This window comes from Pseudopodoces humilis, chromosome 17, assembly GCF_049639895.1.
Source record: "Pseudopodoces humilis isolate 2021_Gansu_Grassland_sample_001 chromosome 17, ASM4963989v1, whole genome shotgun sequence".
In the NCBI taxonomy this organism is placed as follows: domain Eukaryota; kingdom Metazoa; phylum Chordata; class Aves; order Passeriformes; family Paridae; genus Pseudopodoces; species Pseudopodoces humilis.
Window position 1 is genome coordinate 12,887,198 of NC_142216.1, and position 23,209 is coordinate 12,910,406.

The following is a 23,209-nucleotide window of genomic DNA, read 5'->3' on the forward strand; positions in this document are numbered from 1 at the left end:
TCTAAAAAGTGAGAACTATTCATAGTTGTGCAAATACTTCCAGGGTTTTTTAGAGCTACGTCAAAACTAAAAATATTAAAGCTGTGAAAGGTTTGTTTGTTCTTTTTAATGAATTATGAAATTAAGGAGAAGTTTGGTTTTTTAGGCTAAGAACTTCCTTTAACCTGACTTACCTGTCAGAAAGTAACCTCCTCTCTATGAGTCAATAAGTTTAGGCAGAGAGACCAGTTAAGAAAGGTATTTTGGAGTATGAAATGATTATTTAATCTAAAATATGTCATAAGAATATGTCTTGTTGGCAAAGCTGGTAGGCTGAGAATTTGTACCATCACACGTGTGAAGGGATTGTCCTTTGCTGCTCCTTAGAGCAGATGAATGTCAATGTTGTTCAGTTGCTTTTTTCCAGCTCTCTGCTTTTCTTTGTTGGTTTTATGCTCTTCCTTAGGAACACCTGAGCAACAAAATACTGTATTCTCGGTAGCTGCAATTTTCCGTGTGGTTTTAGTGGTCTGATCTTGCATTTGACACAACTGCTCATCTGTCTGGAGTTTGTTTCATACACAATTCTAACTTTTCTAAATTCACCATCCTCCATGCATTTGACTTCTTTAGACCAGATTTTTTTCCCTTGACCAGCTTTCAAAGTGATAACTTTTCTAGTCCATATAGCTGGCAATAGGAAAATGATGTTTTTCATTGCTGGTTTCAAAGGATTTCCATGAAACAACATTTCAAGTACTTACCAGGTCTTAAATAATGAACAGGGGGTTTGTGGGTTCTTTTGTTCATGTAGGGGATAATAAAGAAAACACATCTTACTGGAATCTGCATGAAAGTCACACCTTTTTAGTCTGGAGAGAGATTTCTATCTAGATTTCTCTGAGTCTCATTTAAATCTGCATGTATTCAGCTCCACGAATGTGGGGTTTTTGATAATTGCTTTGTTAGTCCTCTGACACTGAGTGACAGTACTTTTCAGTGCTTGACAGCCAAATCCATTGGCGACAGTCCTTGTGCACAGCGAGATGTTTTCTTTCCGCCTGGTGACAGTAAGAGCTTTCAAGTTGACAGAGGGGGCTAAGATGTCTTCACAAGTGAGAAGAAAGCTGAGAGAGGATGAAGAGGTTCTGTGTCAAAATAAAAGCATTCATTTAGTTCATCCTTCCAGCATAATGAGATAAAGAGATGTGATAGCTACATGTTAAAATATAATTTTATTTATGTGTTGCTTATAGAAAAAATTATCACTTAACTTATTATCAGGGTCCTCATGACAAAAATTTTTGCAGTAAGTGTAACAAATATTTCTTTTTCAGTGAGGTGATGAGTGGTTTGATGTATAAAGAGAATTTACATGTAAAGAGTATTGCAGTACCCTCTGACAACTCATCTGTTAATTATTTTTCTCAAGAAATAATTAGCATAGAATGTGTTGGGGTTTTTTTTGTATATTTTTATTTTGTTTCAAAATTTAAATCAAGATGAGTTTGAGAGTTTTATACAGTTTACAGTAACTCAGGTAATTTGCTGGTTTCATTTTAAATGCTATGGACACTTTCCCACTATAAAATAATGGTTTTATTAGTCAAAATCTCTGCAATAAATTCAAGGCATTGTTAGAAATTGAGTGGACAATGCTGTGATGTTGTATCCACGAGGGCAATAGTATTAACTGGTAATACTGACTTCTGTCTTTGGGGAAGGAGGGGAGACCAAAACAACCAAACAATGAAAACCCAAACAAAGCCTTTGCTAAACTCAGTCAGTTGGCAGTTAATTATCCATCAGGAAAAACTGTTTAATAAATGAGAAGATAAGTGGTTTATGTGATCAAAAGGCAGGTATGTTGTTATGGATGGATGTTGCTGATTGCTGGTGATTTGTCTGTGCCTGGATCTTCTGCATGGGCATTCATGAGAATGTCCCTTCTCTTTTGTCTTTGCAGCTGGATTCCACTGAGGCAAGGTTGCATTTGTCCCTTATGTTCATGGTTGTTCTCTCTTCCTGCCAGAATGCAAAGATTTATGTGTCTGGGAGGCTGCAGCTTCAGTTGTTGCTGGGCTCCAGGAGCCAAGAACACTTCTCAGGTTCTGGCTCCGTGTGGTGGCTCACTCCAAACCACCCTTGGCAATTTGGCTCACTCCAAACCACCCTTGGCAATTTGTCTTTCACCAGCACTTCTGGATCAGGTGAACCCAGCCCAGGGCAGTGGTCACCTCTTCTCCAGTGTGAACACTGCAGTGCTGGTCACAGGACAAGGATAAGTTACAAGGACCCTTCACCCACTGAAGCTGGTGCACCACTTTGTGTCTTTTTACCTCTAATGAAGAGGTTTCAGGAAAAAAAGCCTACGTCTTCTTAACATGTGGGATACATCAGTTTTTCAATATTCCCCTAATGCAAATAAATGCTCTTCTGAAATTAGTTTCATATTAAATCTATTTTTATGCTTATGATAAGGCCTGATAACACTGACTTTTTTTTTCTGACTTGAGGGCTGTTTTTCTCTCAGGATGTAGTCTTCAAATAATTTTGGTGTTATCCATCTTCATGGTATTTTACAGCTCTGAATTTCATGCTGCTGTTCTCAATGCACCTGCATCAGTTGTGTAGGAAATCTTCTTTTGGTGAGCAGTTTAAAGTCAGTCTTTTCTCTTTGTCTGTTTTATATAAAACCTGTTTTGAGCTAGTTAATACCAATCTTGACTTTGAAAACCTAGTCCATCCCAAGAAAATAATGGGTGACTTGAAAATGGAAATTTAGAAGATATGATTCTGTAAATGCTTAGTGTTTTACTGTTCTGAAACACTTCAAAACTTTGAAGAGCACATGGGCATAAAATGAAAACATTTATCATTTTTTATGCCACATTCCTACTTAAATATTTGTTTTTCACATTTGTCCATTTTGTTGCCTTTCAACCCATGAGTCCCACTTTTCCTTTCATTTCCTGTTTTATTTCAAGTTCAGTTAAGTCTCACATGTTGGGCTGTCAGCTGCAGTTATTTTCAGTAGCACAGTAGTTGTTCCTGAAAGTAGTGGAAATATTACCTGCTGAATGTTATCAGAGCATGAACTAGTATTTTAAACAAATCATGTTGAAGAGAGCCCAAACCAGTTTGTACTAATTCTAAAGGCAGGAATAACACATTTTTGAGACACATTTTAGAGCTACCACAGTGATAGCTTCACTAAATATATGACCTTTCTTTGCTGCTTAAAAAAAAAAATAAAATCTTTGTATGCTGTTAGCACACAAGTTTAAAAAAGGCCTAATTTTTTTATTGCTCTCAATTATGTAATTAAGCCTTCAGGTTGAATCATTTTAAATGGGGGTTTTTTGACGATTTAATATTCTATAGACTTTCTGTCTGCTCCCAAGACATCTTCAGTGGAAACAGAACATTTCTTAAGACTGAATGAAAATCCCTTGGAATGGTGCAATTTTTTCAAGTGGTGTGCTCAGGTATTTCTGAAAACACTAAGTTGATGAGTGGGTTTTAAAAGTGCTGCTGTGCAAGTTGATTATTCTTCATGTTCTTAGGCTTATTTGGGTTCCATTACAAGCACATGGGATTCTAAAGAAACGTGTGATTTCCTCAATGCCTTTTTAAATAAATTGCTTCATTCTGATCTCTTTTGTTTTTATTAGCCACATAACACTGATATAAAGATTTTGAGCCTCAAAATGTCCAACACATTCTATCTTTGACAGTGTGCTTTATTTTAAATTGCATTTTAAGAAAGAAATGGCCCTAAAGCATGTAGCCTTATGCATTATATCAATTATCTTGGTGGAAGAAACACATAAAATACATTTAATTATAGGTCATAACCCAGCAAATCATAAAAATCCTGTTCTGAAGTAAATTGTTGCCATTAATTAGCTCTCCTGTTTGCCAGTGCTAAAGTAAATTCAATTCATGGCTTGCTAATATTAGTTATTTCAGTGAACTCAAAAGGCATAAAATACTGGTCACCAAGTAGTTAATACCAGTCACTAAGTAGTTTGCTAATATTCAAGAATATATAAATGAAAATCTATGTTTAATAGCTTTAAATACATTATGATGAGGTTTATTATATTTTACTTTAAATTGAATTAATTTTTAACTTCTCTTAAAATCCAGTAAGAAATGTGCTATTTTAAGTTCTGATTTTGAGTCTGGCTTTTTGTTGGGCTGCTGGGTTTGTTTTGTTTTGTTTTTGTTTTTGTTTTCAGTAAAAGTATTTCCAAGACATTTACATACTGCTGTGTGAGTTTAAATAGCAAAACTGAGATATTTAATCAAGGAATGAAAATGTTCATAATTGGGTGTGAGACCTCTGACATATTAAATCACAAGGGTCCAAGACACAAGAAATGAACTAAATTTGTACCACATATCAGGGACAATGGTTTGGCATAAATCCTGACTGCTGTCCATGGAGATTCACTCACTTTTGTCATTTTATCTGCAGAGAAACTTTTGAAAGTGCTGAACTATCCTTCTACTTAATTACTATCTAATTGACATGAATTTAAAAGATTATGTAGGAGTTTGTGGCTGGTTTAACTAGCAAAGAGAACATAGCATAGAGGGATGTTGTCACATTAATAATCATTATATAATTTTTAAAAAGTGACAAATCTGCCCTCTTTTGCTCTTCCCATCCTTCATGTCAAATAGCAATCAGACTATAGTGAGGCATAATTTTTTTTTTAACTTTACTATGCTGTTATGGTCAGAAACAAAATAGAGGGTGAGAAGTTGAATTAATTGCTGCTTTGTAAAATAAAAAGTAAAATACAGCAGAGTTATGCCAAAGGGAAATGGCAACATTTTAGGCTAGGCAATAGGCAACGTGATTTTTCTTGTTAAATACAAAAAGCATTTTAAACAGAAGAAATGGGAAGTGGGCTCTATGATAGGGCAAGATGGGGATGTGAGTAGAGGCAATGGAACTGACTTAAAAGTTATGCAGAAAGTTCTGCCACATCTGTTGGGTCATGGAGCACCCTTTTCAAATTTGTGTCTAGCCTTTAAAGTGCAGTAGTGTACATCCTGTAGTACACTCCTGATTTCTTATTTTCCAAGGGCTGTTGGAGCTGTAAGCTGTCAGCTGGGCAACTTGTATAACAGAAATAAAGCAGATCCCTAAAACACTGCATAATAAAATCAAGCCTAGTGTTGCCTGAGGTAGAGTGATAATGTTACATTAGGTGCAGTTCACAGAAAGGAGGAATTTTCTTTATTAAAAAATGAAGTGATGACTAATCCTTTTCAATATCTGAGTGGCAGTAAATGCTCCCTATCAGTTTCTCATTTTGCACTTTTTAATTTTTATTGGTGTTGTTGCAAATTCACATGGATTTATTTCAGATTTTTCTACTTTGGACCTATTCTGTAAGTTCTGCAGGATCCACTGAATCCACCTTGTCTGTTGAAACCTCTGTGGAGTTTGATGGTGACATTAGAAGTGGCAGAAAATCCCATCAGAACTGATGAATGAAAGCATGAGAGGGGAAAAAATTACAAATAACTGAAAACAAAAAAAAACAAAACCACATGAAATAGTATCTCATGTAAAAAGCTTATCATAGGAATGAAATTAGTGTACAGGTTTACTCCTGCACTCTGTGATTACCATCCAGATTTCCTCCTCAGCACTATTGTCTCTCGGTTCAATTTACAAGGTCACATCTAATGATGATTTGGAATATTTTATGGTGTTGTTTTAAAAATTAGTCAAGGCAGCCCAACTGTGGTCTTCCTGAAGTTGAAATGAAGGCTTGGGTTTTTTTTACTTTGCAAAGGGGCTCAATTTGCTGGTTCTGAGTGCTTTTATAAGATCAATTGATAATGTTGAAGTCTGAAGGGTTTGAAAGTAATCCTGGTTTGTTTCTAAAATTTACTTTAGTGTTTACCCTGAGGGATAACCTTTGGTTACAAGTCAGTATATACCTACCCAGTGTTCTGAACTGTCCTGAAAATCCACACTTGGCTTTTGTCCATGGATAAATTATTTGAAAAAACTGCATTTGAATGTGTCTTCTGTGTGTGGAGGTGGTTTTGTTGGGATGTTTTGAGTTTTTTTTGTTTTGTTTTTTTGGTGGTTTTGTTTTGGGTCTTTTGGGTTTTTTTGTGTTTTACCTGAGCATCTCTGATATTTCATAGTGTTTTCTTAAAGCTGAGTGATTCATTTTCTCAGCTACACCTTTCCTGGAGCTTATCTTGCTATGGCAGCCAGCATAGTAAAGGGAAGTTGTCCATTGCTCTTTCTCCCAAACCCATCTGGAATACACAAGGTAAAATCTTCATCTGCCAATGCTCTGAAAAGGGAAAAGAGAAGTTTTTCAGAGATCCTAACTAAATGTCCCACAGAAAAGTGGTGTACAAATCTATCTTGCCTTTGAACAATTGATACTGTGGTGTCCAAACGTTGCTGGACCTAGAATTTGTTTCCAGTTTTATCTTCTTGTCTATCTGAAGCATATAGATACTGCTCTGATTAAGAGGCCTTAAAGACTTGCACTGGGTGTGTTGATTACAGAACAGAACATGGAGGAGAATCTAAAAAAAATTTCTTTTTCCTAGTGGACTCAACAGATTATTTCAGTCTCTTCCTTCAGGAAAAAAAAAAAATCAAAGATGAGAAAGTTGAGGATGAGATATTCCAGGGCAGTGCTAAACCAGCCCTTACAGGATTACAGCTACTTTCTTAGGAAAGAAATCTATGTTAATCCACACAGGAAATCCAATACTGAGGGACTGGAAAGAGCAGAAGCAGGTCAGAGAGACATCACTATCTTTAACATGGATTAAAATCTGGAGGTGTGATTAGTACTCTCCAAGTAACTTTGAGGATTTGATGTCCAGGGAGGTATTGTCACCTTGAAGACAATGGGTTCATAGTTCAAAGAGCTGATCAGCATGCTGAATGCAAGTTTCTGAGATTGCCAAAATAACACCAGGGTGGTATTATATGAAGTTATATACCCATGAGGAAATAGTTGGAACAAGCTGGATCACACAGCACTTCATGCTGAATAAAGCAGTAACGGTGTGAGGTGGGGCTGGGACTCACTGGGGAAAACCTGCAATTGTACAGAAGTGCAGAGGAGAAAGCAGAGCAACAGATACATATATATGAGTTATTTAAGATGTTAATTGCATTTTTAATAGGTAAGGGAAATTGAGTATGATTGATATGGAAGTTAAAGTAAGGAAGCATGGATAAGCGATCTCGTTAAGTGGGTGTATAATGGTAATGAAGGCAGGAAGGGGTGGTCTTTTGAGAGGGAGGGCTAGATTCAAACCTTTTGTAGGCAATTATGAGCTTGTTAAACTTGGAATTGAATCTGTAAGTTTGATTTAAATACAATAAAAAAAAATATTGCTGGTGGCCTCATTTTGTATCTAGGCTAAGTGATGAATTTGGCCAAGAAATCAGAGCAATGCTCAGTCCTAACTTCATTAACCTGGCTGGGCACTGCCTCCCTAAATTTAGCTGCTTACAGCTTTCCCTGTAAAATTGGCTCAAGGTTACTATTACAGGCAATAGGTGATAATACATGAGATCTGAAAGCTAACAAAACCAAAGCTAACAAAACCTATAAGGTATATTGTATATATGAAATTTCTCTCATGCAGTTTTCCTTCATGCAGCAAGGATAAGCAGCCCTTTACACTGGAGACTACATACTGAAGTAAAATAGTTTCTTGTTCCCAAGTCTTTGGAGAAAAAGAGCAGTCTCTTGCTGGAGTTTTTTTATGGCATATTATAGGGAAAAAAGCCCATGTAATTGTATAAATAGTTGTATTCACAGGAAAAACAGATAAATTAAACCTACTAAAAAAGACTGTCACATGGTGTTTGTTTTTGTTTGGGTTTTTTTTCCTCTGAAGTGAATGAAAGCAAATTAAGGGCTAATTTAAGATGGAACTAAAATCACTTAAAAAAAGACAGGGCATACATGCTCTGAGACCTTCTCAGTAACATACTCTAAGTAGAAATCACTAAATTATTTAAGAAAAATGTTATTAAAAAGGAAAAAAGAGAAAAGTGCAGTCTTACTCTATATGAACATTTAGTGCTGATGTTAGAACATTAGTAACAGGGTACGCCAGAAATTTGAAAAGCTCCACATCTGAGACAATATGCAGACCATTTTGTTTTGAAGGTTTATGTGCTTAAAGCACCTGAGAAGGTGTGTTAAGTACTGATAGGGTTCCAAATTTAAAGTCTAAAGGAAATTGAAAATGATAAAATTTGCTAGGCATGAGTAGATAAGTATTTTAGAATGCTGTGAAAATAGGAATTTTCAGATCTGATGTGAGTGTCCTTCAGAGAAAGTAAATGCTAGTTTTAGAGTAATAGCCAAATACAACCTGAATCAAATCAGAAGAAGCATTAGTTTGACTGAAGTATTCAAATGATCATAACTGAATGAGTTTCCAGCCCATAACCCAGGTTATGTAATGTATTGAATATTTTCTACGTTCTCTAAATGCATTTATTACTACTTTTTATCCTCAGATTCATATCCAGTGTGGGCTGCAGCAAATCAGTCAGTTAGGAGTGGTAGGTGGGGAGATGTCTCAGGGATTAAGGCACTCAGATATCTATTTGTTAATCAGACAAATAAATAAAGAAAGATAGTTGCCAGGATCTGTTGTTACCTAGCTACCGGGCACTGTGACTCAGAAGCTTTTGATCTTTTATCACTCTATAGAAGGTTTTCTTCTGAGTCTGAAAATATCTACTTATCCCTTTTAATATGTCGTTGGATTATTTTTTTTCTGTTAGAATTCTTAATTCTTAATAATTACAGAAAATAATAACTTACAATATTTGTGTATGTATATGAACACTCTAGTCATTATAAAAGCTGGGGTTTTTTTCTTTTGAGAATTTCCCAGGTCTTTTATTATTTTCTTAATTCGTGCTTGAAATGGGATTTTTGTTCAATAAGAATAAACTTAAGTAAAACCTATATGGGTATTTGTACAGTACCCAAATGTTAATCTTTTGGTTCTTCCCATTAAAATAGTGCTGTAATATATCTAGCAAGAAGCTGTGATTGTTGCATCTGCAGAATAAGCAGAAGAATTTGAGGCAAACTTGAAAGATACAGCCATGTTTTCTACTGGAAGGGTATTCTCACTGAATGTAAAGAATGCAAGAATTAGAGATGAAGTAATATAACAGGGAGCAAAAGTTGCAAAAATCTGCTAGAAGACAATAAATACTGAAATTAATATGGCTTATGTACCTTGAGTCAGGTTGCCTTCTAAAAATGGCATGTCAGTTTTCTCTTAAATATTCAAGTCATGTTTTAGCTCCTTGTCCCAAAATATATGATTATATCAAGGAGATTTATTTATATAAAAACATTAAGGAAAAAATCCTGGCTGAGTTATGTTGGTTATTATCACCTTAGTTGTAGCTACCAAGTTGCTTTTTCTTAGCTACCCTGTACCTTGCTTTGATATCCTGTGTGGTTGAAACATTTAGAGTCAGCCAGTGTCCTGACTGGGATTTCAATGTCATCACAAAATGTTATACAATTGCAAATCCTAATGGTTCTTCTCATATTTGATAGACTTGCCTCTTTTATAATTGTTCTATTATTGTTCATGGCACTGCTGTTTCCATATGGGAGCCCAGGAGACCATGGCCAGCAATAGTTAAACCCATGATAACAGGAATTGTCTCCATCAATATCAAAGCTAACAGGAATTTCTTCTTCTATTTATTGAGACATTATGTATCAGGTTAACCTCTTCTACTGGGCAATATAAAAAGGTAGTGTGAAAAAGGAAACAGCTGCAGCATAGTTAAAATGATTTGTGTGCTAGGAAGAAACTGCATTCCAAATTTAAGAATAGCTTTTAAAATAACCCACTGAAAGTGACTGGAGAGTCTTGTGAAGTAATTGTCTTTGAAAGCTCCAGCAATTAAATACTTCTGGATCAAAATACTGTTTGCAAAATATTAATAAATACCTGTATGAACCAAAATGTTACAAACTTTAATACAGTGAACAATGTGTACATTTATTTTAGTGAACACTATTTGGTCATTCAGATTAACTAGGGAGAAAAACCTTTTCTCTTGTTTGATTGAGTAGAATTTCCAGTTACCACTTTTAAGGTAAGCATTCTGAAAAGGTACATTTTGTGGGGAGGTAAACAAGACAGGTTGCACTTCTCAACTTAGTTGTGAGTCTTTTATATTAAATTCCAGAGAAATATTTTGAAAGTTGGTGATTTTGCATTTTAGCTAACTTCACAAAATTTAGATTTGAAGGTTGTAACTGCATGATTCTTCTACTGTGGGGAAAAAGTGCAGAAAACTCCAGTGAACCTCCAGTTCATATTTGTTGGTTGGGATCTCCTCTATCATTTTGTTGTGGTGAGATCTACAGGCTTGTTTACAAAACACATCCCTTGCTCTATTATTCTCAGCATTCTGTAAGAAAATCTTCAAATTCTGATTGAAATGTTGAGGAAGATCCTAAATAGAGCTCAAATAGTCCCTTAATTGTCATATATGTCAGGTAATAGTGCCTTGTAAAATTCTACCTGCAGAAGTGTGCCAAACATCATTTAGTTGTTAATTGCAGATCATTCATGTCAAACTGTTCTTCATATTTCAACCTTTAATTTCTTTTGGCATCTGATTTGACATCTGATTTATCATCAATAGTTCTCTGTGACTTGTGTGTACTTTGATATGTGGTGATTGTGTTAAGTCAGACCTGTTAACTTTAGCCCTAAGAGCCACTTGCCTTTACTGTGTCATCTTGCAATCTTTTGTAATGTTTATTTGGAGAACAGAGTACAGAAATCTATGACTAATCTTTCCAAATTCCAAAGCCCATAATTTTCAGACTACTACTTTCCTTCTAGGCTTGTATTTATTGCCTGGAAGGAGAGACTGGTGTGCAGGAGGAATGGATAGGAAAGGGCTTGGCTGTCTGTAGCGTTCACTGGCCTTATTCACTCTGCACTGATCTAAAAAGTACAGACCCTTCATATGTTCAAAATTATCCAGTGTGAAAGCATCATACAGTGATTTTACACAATAAACATCCCAGCTATGTAGCTTTTCATACAGAATGAAGACTGGGGGAAAGGGTCTTGTACTTCATGAGGTACATAAGGAAGTCATGATCTTTTACTCCCTGCTGGGAGGTACAAAATTATGCCTGAATTATGAATGGAAAGTCTGGACCAAATGGAATGCACTGGGAAATGTTTGCAGATATTAACAACTTCATATTATTTAGTGTGAGCTGAGAAATACTCCATAATTACTGACAGGTGGCCTAGAATGGGACACTGAAACTTCCTATGTAATTGTAGATTGATGATATATTATGTGTATCCATTTTGATTTTAGCATCAAGCCATCACATAATTATATATAAAGATACTTTACAAGATACCTGTTATTTCTTCAGGATCCATTACAGTCCATCAGACAAAATATCAGTTCTGGTCTTTAAACTATATATTATAATATAAGGATTTCTAAAATAAGGATTGTTTATCCAATAGACTGTGAAGATTTTTTTAGAGTCACTGTAAATAGATGTTTTGCTCCTAGTTAGGGAATTCTGAGATAGTATAGTGGGTGTTGCAGTTCATCATTTCTATGCAACAAAAATGCAATGTCTTTGGGGTGGGGAAAGTTCAGTTAATAGAGGATTTATCATAATTTTTATCTCTAAGTTATTATACACAGCACCTGCAGCTCTATGCATGGGGAAATTTCACTAAATGAAGTGAAATGAGTCATCTTGGAAATGAAGTGGGCCCAGTAAAGTCCAACAAAAGATCAGGAAAATTATCAAAATTACCATGAAGTGAAAAAGTTTTTCAAGTGTTTCCAGCAAATCTAGGAATAAGTGACAAAAGATTGGTGTCTAGGTCATAGAACATGATATTACTGGATATGGCATCCCCTTTTATATGTGGTAATTTTATTCGTTGAGTGATTTGGAAAAGACTATGTTTTAACTTTAATGAGTCGCTATGAAGTTGAAATTACTTGCCAACAGATTCATGCATTTCAGTTGTTTTTTACACTGCATTTTACATGAGGGGAAATTGCAAATAGTAAATGTCAAGGATTCACTCGGGGCATTACAATTTCAGAGACATGAAGCTAATACATATTTGTCTCATTACTGTCACCAGATTGAAGTTAGTCCATGGATGGCAAGAGCTCATAACTCATAGGAGACATAGTTACAAATGACCTGTGGGAGGTCACAGATATCACAACTTCCTAAATTCACATTACAAACGTGTTGTTAATAAGAAATGAGGTGCATGTTGTTAATCATCTTTGACAAAGCCCATTTTCACTGAAAAAGAGGTGAAGGGATTTTTTTTACTTTTCAGTCTCAATTGATCACATTGTTGTGGATAATAATATATAGGAGAAGGAAGGCAGTGCCATCCTTCCAGTGATTTACTGAAGTCATCTGTGATCTTGCTGTATTAATACAATTGATACACTGTACTGTATAATTGGCCTGCTGATATTTTGCTTAAGTATCTGTATAGTGCTGAAGGTCAATGAGTATTTTATGGGGGCTTTTAAATATGATTTGTATGCAGAGGTGTTTTATCTTCTTCCCTGTCTCTAAAAAGCAGTGTAGAACTCACTGTAGCAATTCACAGTGGGCACATCTCAGCAACACAGTGTGTTGCTCTTCTGTTAGCTTAATCAAGTTGGCACAGAGACACTGAAGATCATTCTTAAGGTGCAGTTCTGTGTCTGAAATGAACTGGATATAACTTTAAATGACTTTGTCCAGTGTTTCACATAGCTGTTAACTGAAGCTAAATGCTTTGCTTGTTTAGAATAGTCAGTAAGGTGTAGCATGGTGCAACCTGGCTATATTTGCTTTACCTATTAAGACAATGTGGGTTTAGGACTTATTTTTGATTATGATGGAGTAATCTGTACTCTAGATTAAACATCCTCAAGCAGGTGGTTAAGTTGCTGTTTAATGTTCCATCTGCACACTGGAACTGCTTACCTGCCTATCGAATGGGGAGAGCTACAGTTAATGTATTAAATCATTTGCCTGACAACTGTGTTGTCTTTCTCTGTAATTCTAGGTGCAATTTCAGGTGTCAGCTTTGATTCATGAAGCCACACATGTTTGATTCGTAAAGCTATGGAGGAGTGTCTGATAGACTGCTTCTCTTCCTGTTTGTAAGAGAGGTGTGACACTGGGTATGGATTCATCTCTTAAGGCACTTGGTGTGCAAAGGACTGCAAGTGATAGAAGTGCTGCTGGGTGGGAGGGGGTCAAAGAAGCAAATACAAATAAATACTGTTCACCAACAGGTATCAAACAGGTGGTTTAGCTTGTTAGTTTAAAATTTATTATTTTCTGTTTGTCTGACTAAAGGGAATGCCAACAGTTCAAAGAACCACTGAGGTTACTAAATGAGTAACAGTTGAGGACTGAAAAATACTTTCTGCACTTTTTCAGTTGAATGTTTTTGCCTCGCTGGTAAAATACTCTTAAAGCATGTCTTCAGTATCAGGTGTTTATATAAGAAGCAACAATGATTAGAAATATTTTAGAGTGAAGTTTGTAGCTCTTTAAAACAGTTGTTGAACAGAAAACCCTGGAGAAACTTCATTGCATACACAATGATTTGCTCCAGACATGGAAAGGACTTGAATTGGTGTTTTTGTCTGTTTACCAAGTTTTTAGTAAAAGAAGAAAAAGGAGAGAGAGCATAAAAAAATGCATCACTGACAATTGAGAAGCAGATTGACTGAAGAAAAACTGGGGAAAATTAAGAATATACGCTTTTTGAGCCTGAGAGTCTACTAACTGGGTTCTGAGATTGTAGGTTGTGGAGTTAAGCAAATAGATTTGTTTCCTTAAGATGGAATTTTGTGTGTGAAAGAAGCCTTGTGAAATTCAGAAGCAGCATGTGGGGTGGGGTGACAGCACACAGGAGCTGGGGCCAGCAGGCCCCAAAGCAGCTTTGCAGGGCATGTGGGGGTGTCCTGATGGACAGTGAATTGAGTAAGACTCAACATTCTGCCTCTGTGCAAAGGCCAGCTGTGTGCTGGGCTGTACTCACAGGAGTGTGAGCAGCAGGGCTGCCAAAGAGACCTGGGAGCACATCTGGAGCCCTCAGGTGTCCAGTTTGGGCTTTCCCAGTACAAGAGATAAATGGGAGTAGAGGTGGAAGTCTGGCAGAGGCCTGAGAGCCACTTGAATGTGGGCTGGAGCAAATCACTTACTAGGAATGGCTGTGCATTCAGTTCACTGATTTACAGAGATGTGAGGAGAGCCCTTTTGCTCAAAAACTTCAAACAAACAATTCAACCAAAAAAACCAAAACCTCACAGGAATAAAAAAGCCCACAAACAACACCCCCACAATTAACCAAACAGGAAAAAATCCCACACAAAAACTCCTCCAAAAGAAAACATGCTTTGCACCCCTCCCCAAACATGTCTAAAAGCTCAGCCTCAAGAATAAAGACTTGGAATACTTACAAAGGAAAGCATGTCCATTACAAAAGTTTCTAAAGTAATTTGGGTCTTTTTAAACTGCAGTAGTTCTTTCCTTACAGATGGGAAAGGCGACCTTTAAAATAAGCTTTATTGCTGTGATAACATATTGTATCTCTTTGTGCTTACATTGCAGTCAGGGGATTTTATGGCATATAACATTCTTTTAGTCACTTAATCTCTGTGAATTAGCTAGCTATTGAAATAAAATCTGAACTAAACTGATGGGTAGCTTTTCCAGAATTGAGTGTCTTACTTGAGAATTTTTTTGTTTGGTGGATTATTTGGTTTTGGTCATGGGATATATATATATATACACATATATATATATATATTATTTTTTTTTTTGCCAGAAAAAGAAATAGGGGTCCTTGACTGTGTCCAATGACTTCACCATTTTTTGTAAAGAAGAAGTCGACATCTATGCAAAAGTACAAACTGCAAGAGTGAATTCCATGTCCCTTAAAAAACCAAAGAAATTCACCCTGTAGGTTTCTCAGGGCTCACAGCAAATACAAAGATAAATGGCCCAACACCTTTCAGAAAGTTGACTGTCAAGAATGAAATTCAGTGTCATCCTTTCTGTAATTAATTCTGCCTTGTGTTGTAATGTTGCTTCCTGATGAAAGCTTGGACAGAAGATCAGTCATTCTAAATTTTTCAGGAAGGCACCATAATAAAATAACTATAGGTGATGATAATATGTGAAATACTGTAGTAAAGAAATGAGTTATGTGGATAGAATTAGTATGATGTTTTCCCCTCTCCTGTTGTCAGTGCACTGTCTGTCCCTTACTGGAAGACAGAGTGGCCAATTTCCTAATTCAGGTGCACAGCTAAAAGTAGCTTTTCATGTGCTGATTTTGCTAAAAGCAGAGCTCTTTCAGACTATCAGTGGTTTGACTATTTTTGGGTGATATGCAAATGATGCCTGTGACACTTTTTAGGAAATAATTTTCCTATCTTCCAGGCAGTTCCAGTCTGACATGTGGGCGACACACTGCACTACTTTTGCCAGTTTTGCATACAACTTGAGAACTCTGGAGAAATTTTTATTGCTAAGGAAAGGCACCATTGGCCCATTCCTATTCCATTGACTCTTTTTGTTATAAGAGCAGTTTCAGATTGATGAGTCACTATTCATCTTATTTGAAGCTTTGCATATATATATTTTTTACTATCTCATGTGTCAGCTAAAAATAACTCTCTTGCAGAAATGACAGAATAAATTTTCTGAGGAAATAAAATCTACTGCTCTGAACATGTCACTCGAGGCAAAAACAGTTGCTTATGCTGGCTGGAATGTTACTCTGATGCTTTTAAATAACTTCATTAGTCAACAAGATTCAATTTAATTATTTAAGTGACAAAAAAAGAGTTTGCTACTTACATGTATCCACTGTTTACTCTTTTTAGAGTATTTTTTATATTAGAACTGCGAGCACTCACAAAACCCCATTTGGCTGGCAAAATATCTTTTTGTTTACAAAACCAGAAGCTTTTAGCCACTGCAAGTTTTTCAGTGTTCCCTGCTGTGTTCCCATGCTAACACTTTTTTGCCAGCAGGCACCACTTTCGGTTCATGGGAACCTGCTGTCACCAAAAGAGATTTTTCCTCAGGTGTCTTTCCTTTTTATTGCAGCATCTGAAGAGACAGGTCCTTAGGAGAATCCCACTTTTTTTTTGTCTTTCTGAAAAGCATTCTGATATTCACTGTGCACATTTTTGCTTGGACTGGCATCTTACAGTCACAGTAACCTGGAACTGTTTGGGTGGAAGAAAAGTTTGAGATCATTTAGTCCAGCTGCTAACTCAGCATTGCCAAGTCACCACATCCCCAAGTGCCACATCTGCACATCTTTTAAAGACATTGAGGGGTGCTGACTTCACCTCTTTGCTGTGCAGCCTGTTCCAATGCCTGACCACCCTGTTTGAGAAGTTTTTCCTAATATCCAACCTAAACCTCCCCTGGTACAACTAGAGGCCATTTCCTCTTGTCCTGTCACTTATTTTCTTTCGGATCTAGTTATACTAACCTGTCAAATACATGATATTGCTGGCCCAGTCTTGATGATAGAAGACAGATTCTGGTCTCTTTAGACTGATCCTTTGAATAGCTTCTACTGTTCAATCTTTCTTTAGGCTGGAATGCAGGAACTTGTGTAGTTCCTGATGATTTAAAAATGATTATGGCAATCATACTCTGTCACTGTGAGACAGTGAATCATTACAATGGGGATTTTCTTCCACAAACTATAATTGAGAAGCCTGAACCCATTCCTTGTAGTTCTATTTCTCTTTTTGCAAAGCAGTGGCAGGAGGAATCATGATTTCATCTTCTGATTCTCTGTGGTCATCCCTATGAGATTAAAAGGGCATTGCATAATAAAGTAACAGCAATAGAGCTGTTTCTCCTTTTTTGCTTCTGCTTTGAATAAGCTGGTACTTCAAAGGATACACCATCTGCCTCATTTCAGAGATACTTGCTTCAAAGCTAGCCACATTTAACAAAAAGGCAGGTAGGAAAGACCCTCTAACACCCATTTCTGTTCTAAAAAGGGAGGAAAAAGCCCAACAACAATCTCTGGTTGAGTAGTTAGACTCTTTAGTAGAGACATGAAATGTGTGGTACAGTGGTACTTTTTAATAATATATCAGAAAAGAAGATATGCAGTTTCATCTTCTTGTCCAACAGATAATTTCTTTGATCAGTTCTCTAGGCAAATTCTTTGTCTAAAAACAAAACATTATCAAGGAAAAGACTTCATCCTAGAGACTGGGGAAGGTGTTTAACTGCGCTTAACTTCAGACTTCCCAGGCTGTGAACTGCACTTGATAGAACTGCTGTGTTTTATGCCAAGCTCAGAAGAGTTGAGGCTCATGATTTGCCATTTTCTCACTGTGATAAATCAGACCTGATTCTGTGTGCAGCACTTCATAAAGTGCCCTCTTTGGCCCAGGAGGCTTCTTTTCTGCAGCTGGATCTTGAGTCAGGAACCAATTGATGAATAATCCATAAAGTGAATTGTGTATGGGACATGTACTGTGTTTTCATGCAGGTGTCAGTGCAGATGCATTGATTGACATAGCCTTAAATGTATCTCCACTTCCTCATGACAATAAATAATAACTTACTATAGTGATTGTAGTCAAAATCTAGATCATGTTCTGTGGTACTGCAATGCTGATACTACAAGTTTGTTGTTTATTTGTTACTTTTTTTGTCCTAGCAGATTTAGCATAATCCTATTTACCTAATGGCTCAGTTAGCAAAGTTTAGTTTATTCTTGTCTATCTTTTTGGTTATTTGTAGTGTATTTTCCCATATTTTTAAGATTTATGAAAGAGAATTTTCTGCTTCCTGTATAGTCCAAGCTGCTGTTGGGGATAAATCAGCTTATTTACAGACTTCTCATGCTGTGTAGTGTCATGCTATCAATCTGGTCCTGCTAGTATCAAGTGCTAGAATCACAGTTCGAGCAAATTTGATAATTAACTGGCATTGCTAAGATTGACTTTTACTTGGATAACAGAATTAAGAATTATATCAATTATATATTATTATAATTATATATTCATGGTAAATGTTCACAGCATGTTGTAATGTTTCCTGAGATTACTGTATTTATTGGCATTTAGGATAAACTATGGTGTTTAATTTGGAGGTTACCTTAGCTGATGGATATACCTTGCAAGTGGCAAACACTCTTTAGTCTCATTGGAAATTGTGATTTTAGAAAATTGGTGCTTTATGTGCATTTTCATTTTATCATCAAATATGCAATAACTTTAAAAGGGGCCTGCAATTTGTAACCACTTACAGGATTTAGTTTGCATCTCACTTTAGTTTTTTCCAGACTTCTACCAAGGTTTTCTACAGATACAAAACAGGATTGAGAAGATAGTGAAGAAGTTGGAATAAATAATCTAAATGTATCATTGAGGAAATGAATTCACCACTCCTCTTTAATTTTCTACTTTAGAAATCAAGTCAGGTATCCTGAAAAAGAAATATTCTGTCCCCCTTCACATCTGCTGTTAGTGGCGTTTCACCATGACCTCGTTATGCAATTTAGTTTTGTTTTATTGTCTCTTGGATTTGAAACCACTTAAGAGCTTTTAACTGGAATCTTTTTGCTACAACTGAGGACAGGCCATAATTACTAGGACATGCATAAATGTGCTTAATGGTTATCAAATGGGCTTTTCACCACTCTTACAGGGTTGTCACATAACTGTCTGTTCAGCTGCTGCAAGACAATCTGGCTAGATATTGCTGAGAGGTTTACTAAAATCAAGATTTGACATTTCCTGCTTTCCTTTTAGCAACCAGGTTTGCATTGAAGGAAGTTAGACTGAGCTGTCAAACAACTGATTTGCTCTCAAGAAAATTGGGTTGGTGGCTATTCATCTCATGGTTAATCTGCCAGTGCTTATAAATAGCCAGTTTAATGTATGTGTTCGATCAGTTTGCCCAAGGCTGAAGCACAGCTGAGTGGTCTGTAATTGGTCTGTAATTCTGGCTTGTCTTTGTTTTCCTTTGCCCTAATCTCTTTAGAGACAGGAAATAAAAACCTTGTCTTAAACAAAATGGTGGTTTTAGAGAAGGCCCATAAGAACACAATAGCCGTATGATTTCTGTGAGGAATAAAACTGTGAGAGGATGTCCTCTGAACAAACATAAACACCAGCAGCATTAGTTTCCCAGTTGCATTTGGCACTGCAGAAATCCTTGTGTATTGGCACAGAAGAGTTATTTCTGAATGCATCATGTAATAAAAGGTATGTTTCCCTCAAGAGGATGTTAAAGACTGTATGATGCTGAGGAGAAGTTCCAGGTCATTGAAGAAAATCCAATCTGCACATTTCCTCAGCTCTTAGGTGACTCCCTGAAATGTTTTTATTTATGGGAGTGCACCCACACTGAGAAGAATTACTGTGTGCAACTGTGATGTTCCAGGGAATTGTCTTATCAATAAAGCACTGACACAGCCTCAGCTCAAGTAAGCTTAGTACCTCCTTTACTTGGTTTCAGTGTAGTTACAGCAGCTAAAGTCAGTCTGCCTTAGTTACAGTGAGGTATTCATACACTTTCATCCATCAGAGGTTATTCCACACCATACAAGACGTAAAATATAAGAGTAATAACTTTTAAGAGACTTAAATACTGTAAATAATACTGTTTTAGAACATTTCTTGTGTAGTTCATGCTCAGAAATATTATCCTTTTGTGTTAAGCTGGCTTTAGGTGGTTATAAAATAAATACCACCCCCATGTTATAACTAGGCAAGAATATTTATGACAGCAGTTTGCTGTGTTATGGGAATTAATACAAAGACCTGATGAAATGCCAGTCTTGAAGCTGCCTAATGCAGCCACAACTGACCATTGTTACTGTTGTTTATAAAATAGTTCAGGTGGTGGAATATTTTATGCAGTGGTTTGTCCAAATCATGGTTCTTTTCCAAATGATGATGCTAAAAGAGCTACACTGTTTGCCTGCTTTTTATTTCCTGTGAAGTACATTTCTACACTGAACTTATGAAAAAGGGCCTCAAATTGTACCTGGTTCAACGTCAAGATTTTAAAATTTGTTTATCATTATTGCCACTGGGGATACATTTTGAGCAGAAAAACAAAACCTGCTACGGAAAACTATGTTATAAAAAAACAAATTAATATAATTCAGTTGATCAGTTAAGAGTCATAGTTTTTTTGAGTATTGAGCTCTTTTGCAAATTAATTGCAACATATATGGCCATCCTTCCGTAGAAATATAAAAGAAATAGCTAAAAGATGTAAATTTCCTCTCTGGGTATCAGGTAGATTCAATGTAATGCTCTGTGAACTATTTCAGAATGCTCCCTGCAAAATCTTAGTGTGACAAGGTGTCAGTTTTGACAGATCAGTGGTGAAGATTGCACAGACTTGAATTAATAAAGGTCAGAATCGTCAACAGGAAGAGATGCCTGGTGGCATGTCAGCAAGCACTCAGACATGGCAGTGAAACTGCTGATACAGGAGAGAAAATGGAGAGTCTGGGGAAGGGCTGGGTCTTCTGAAATCTTTAAATGTATTTTGCAATTTTATAGGTCTCTCAAAAATTAGTTTTAATAGTTTAGGTAAAGCAAAAGAATGGCAAGTGTCTTGACATTTGAAAAAGCTGTGTTGTTTTCCAAGTAAAATGCATTCTTCCCTCCCCCCTCCCCCAGCATTTGCAATGAAAAAAACACATTTATCTGCTGAGTTAATGGAATATGGCAATATGAAATAACTGAACTATCAGATGCAGGTTTAATTTTCTTCCTTTAGTCCCATGCTCTGTACAAATAGGTGACCATTCATCTGATTTTTTGCCTCAAGTAGCTGTTTATTTGCCTACCCATGGCTAATACACAACCTTTCAGTGAGGATCAAACACTGAAAAATTTGAAAAAAGGTTAGAGGAAAGGAAGGATCACTTCTAAGAAAATACAAACAGATTAATTTCTTTGTTTCTCCAACTATTTTTTTTAATATGAAGTAACTTTATATACATGCTACTGTATACATTATGTAATATGTAGTAGCCCTGTCTCAAAATGATATTTATTTATATTTAAATCCTGCGTGGTACGCAGATATCATTAAAGTTTCATAAAAGTTAGCTAGCCAATATCATCTCAATTTGCAATAAAGCTTGCTAATGTAATCCAAATTTACAAAAAGGATATGAGGGAAGACCTCAGGGAACTGCAGACTTGTTAGTCTAACTTCAGTTCCTGAGAAAATTATGGGGAATGTTATACTGGGCACTGTTGGAAGGCATTTAAAGAGTAATGCTATCAACAGGAAAAATTAACAGGGGCTCACAAAGGGAAAGTCCTGTTTAATTAATTTGATATTCTTCAATGCTAAGGTCACCTGCCTAGCGGATGAGGGGATGGTGGTGCATGTCATTTTTCTGGATTTTAGTGATGCTTGTGCTACTGCTCTTCAGAACTTCCTTTTGAACAAGTTGCCTGAATGTGAAATGAGCCTGTTCATGGAGCGTTGAGCGAGGAGCTGGCTGAAGGGCAGGGCTGGAGGAGCTGCAGTGGATGCATCCAGACCAGGATTGTCTCCCAGGGCTCAGTTCTAGGGCAGTGCCCTGGAGGACATTGATCTCAGCTCCATGAAGGAGTTGAATGCACCATTAGCAAGTTTGCTGATATGCAAACAATGAGGTGCTGCTGACTCTTGAGGGAGGAATTGTCTTGTAGAGGGATCTCAACAGCTCAGAGAACCAGGCCTGCCATTGTTGAAGAGGCATTTGGACAATGCCCTTAGCTTGGTCAGCCATGAGTAGCTCAGGCACTTGGAGATGATCATTGTTCCAATTAAAATAGTCTGGTATATTCTGTTCTAAAATGAATGCACCCGTAGGTGGGATAAATTAGATATGGAAAGTGAGTGCACTGTCACACACTGGGAGAAGAAGAGCAGCTGTCTAAAGAGTTCTGTTAAAACCAGGCCACCTGAGTCATAGTAAAGGCACCAGTTGCTTGGGTGAGGTGATGTGATACATCAATGGAACGTGATCAGAGAGAAAATACAACAATTGCTGTGCATAAATATTCCTTCTTTCTATTCCTAGATTGACATATATGATTATTAATGTATTGTGTGGGGCTTGCACGTGACAGAACTCTTTCTGTTAAACACCATGAGCAGGTGATGTTTGACAGTCTAGGCCCTGTATCAGTCTTATCTGTAGAGTATAAAAATTGCTTCAGGCCATTATCTCCCTCTTTACTGTTACTCATCACACAAAACTAATTGAGATTTACCATTGCAGTTGGACGTTTTGCTCAAATCACAGATCATTATATATCCCTTAATTTACTTTGTCTTTATTCTTTCTCCCATTTATCCTCAGGCTTATATTTTTAAATGCTTTTCTGGTGAATATACATAAACTGAGGTATTTAACTTAGTTCAGAGAAAATATAATTGTGCTACATGATAATTTGAGGAATTCTTTAATGCTTATGTGCACATGTATGTCGGTATTTAATTATAGGTTAATACAGTGGAAATTCAGTGGTAATGGAAATGGTCATGTATTAAAAGCATAGTTGCTGTTCCAAGAGAACAAGTACATTAGAGATTTAGATCTATTTTAAATTTTCTTTTTAGCAAGTGCTATAATGACTAGTGTCATCTTTCTTAAGTTATTCTTAAGGGACATTGTTCCTCGTAAATGCTTACTTGAGTGGAGTGGAGTACTGGACAGTAGCCAGAGTACTCTGTGCTGTGCAGTTTGCTGGCTGAAACCAAAGAGATTCTCATTCTTAATCACCATAGACAGTACAAATAAAGATTAGAAGCCTGAATTTTGCGCATAAAACTAATTTGTGTATGTTTGGATTTCGCATCAGACATGGCTGTGAAGTGCCTTCATGTCTTTCAGAAAACAAATCCTCAAAAATCAGAATTATGATTTCTGATTTGTCCAATTTGTGTGGGAAAACTGTGTCGAAGAAGCAACTGAATTCAGGACTGTGGCATTTTGCGATGTGTTAACCTGTGGATTGTCATCCTTCTCAAAGAAACAGGGTAGCTGGTAGATTAATTTTGTGCCTGTGGAGATTTATAGACAAGTTCTGTTCATTTCAGTGCTGATGGTCCATAATGCAAGTGCT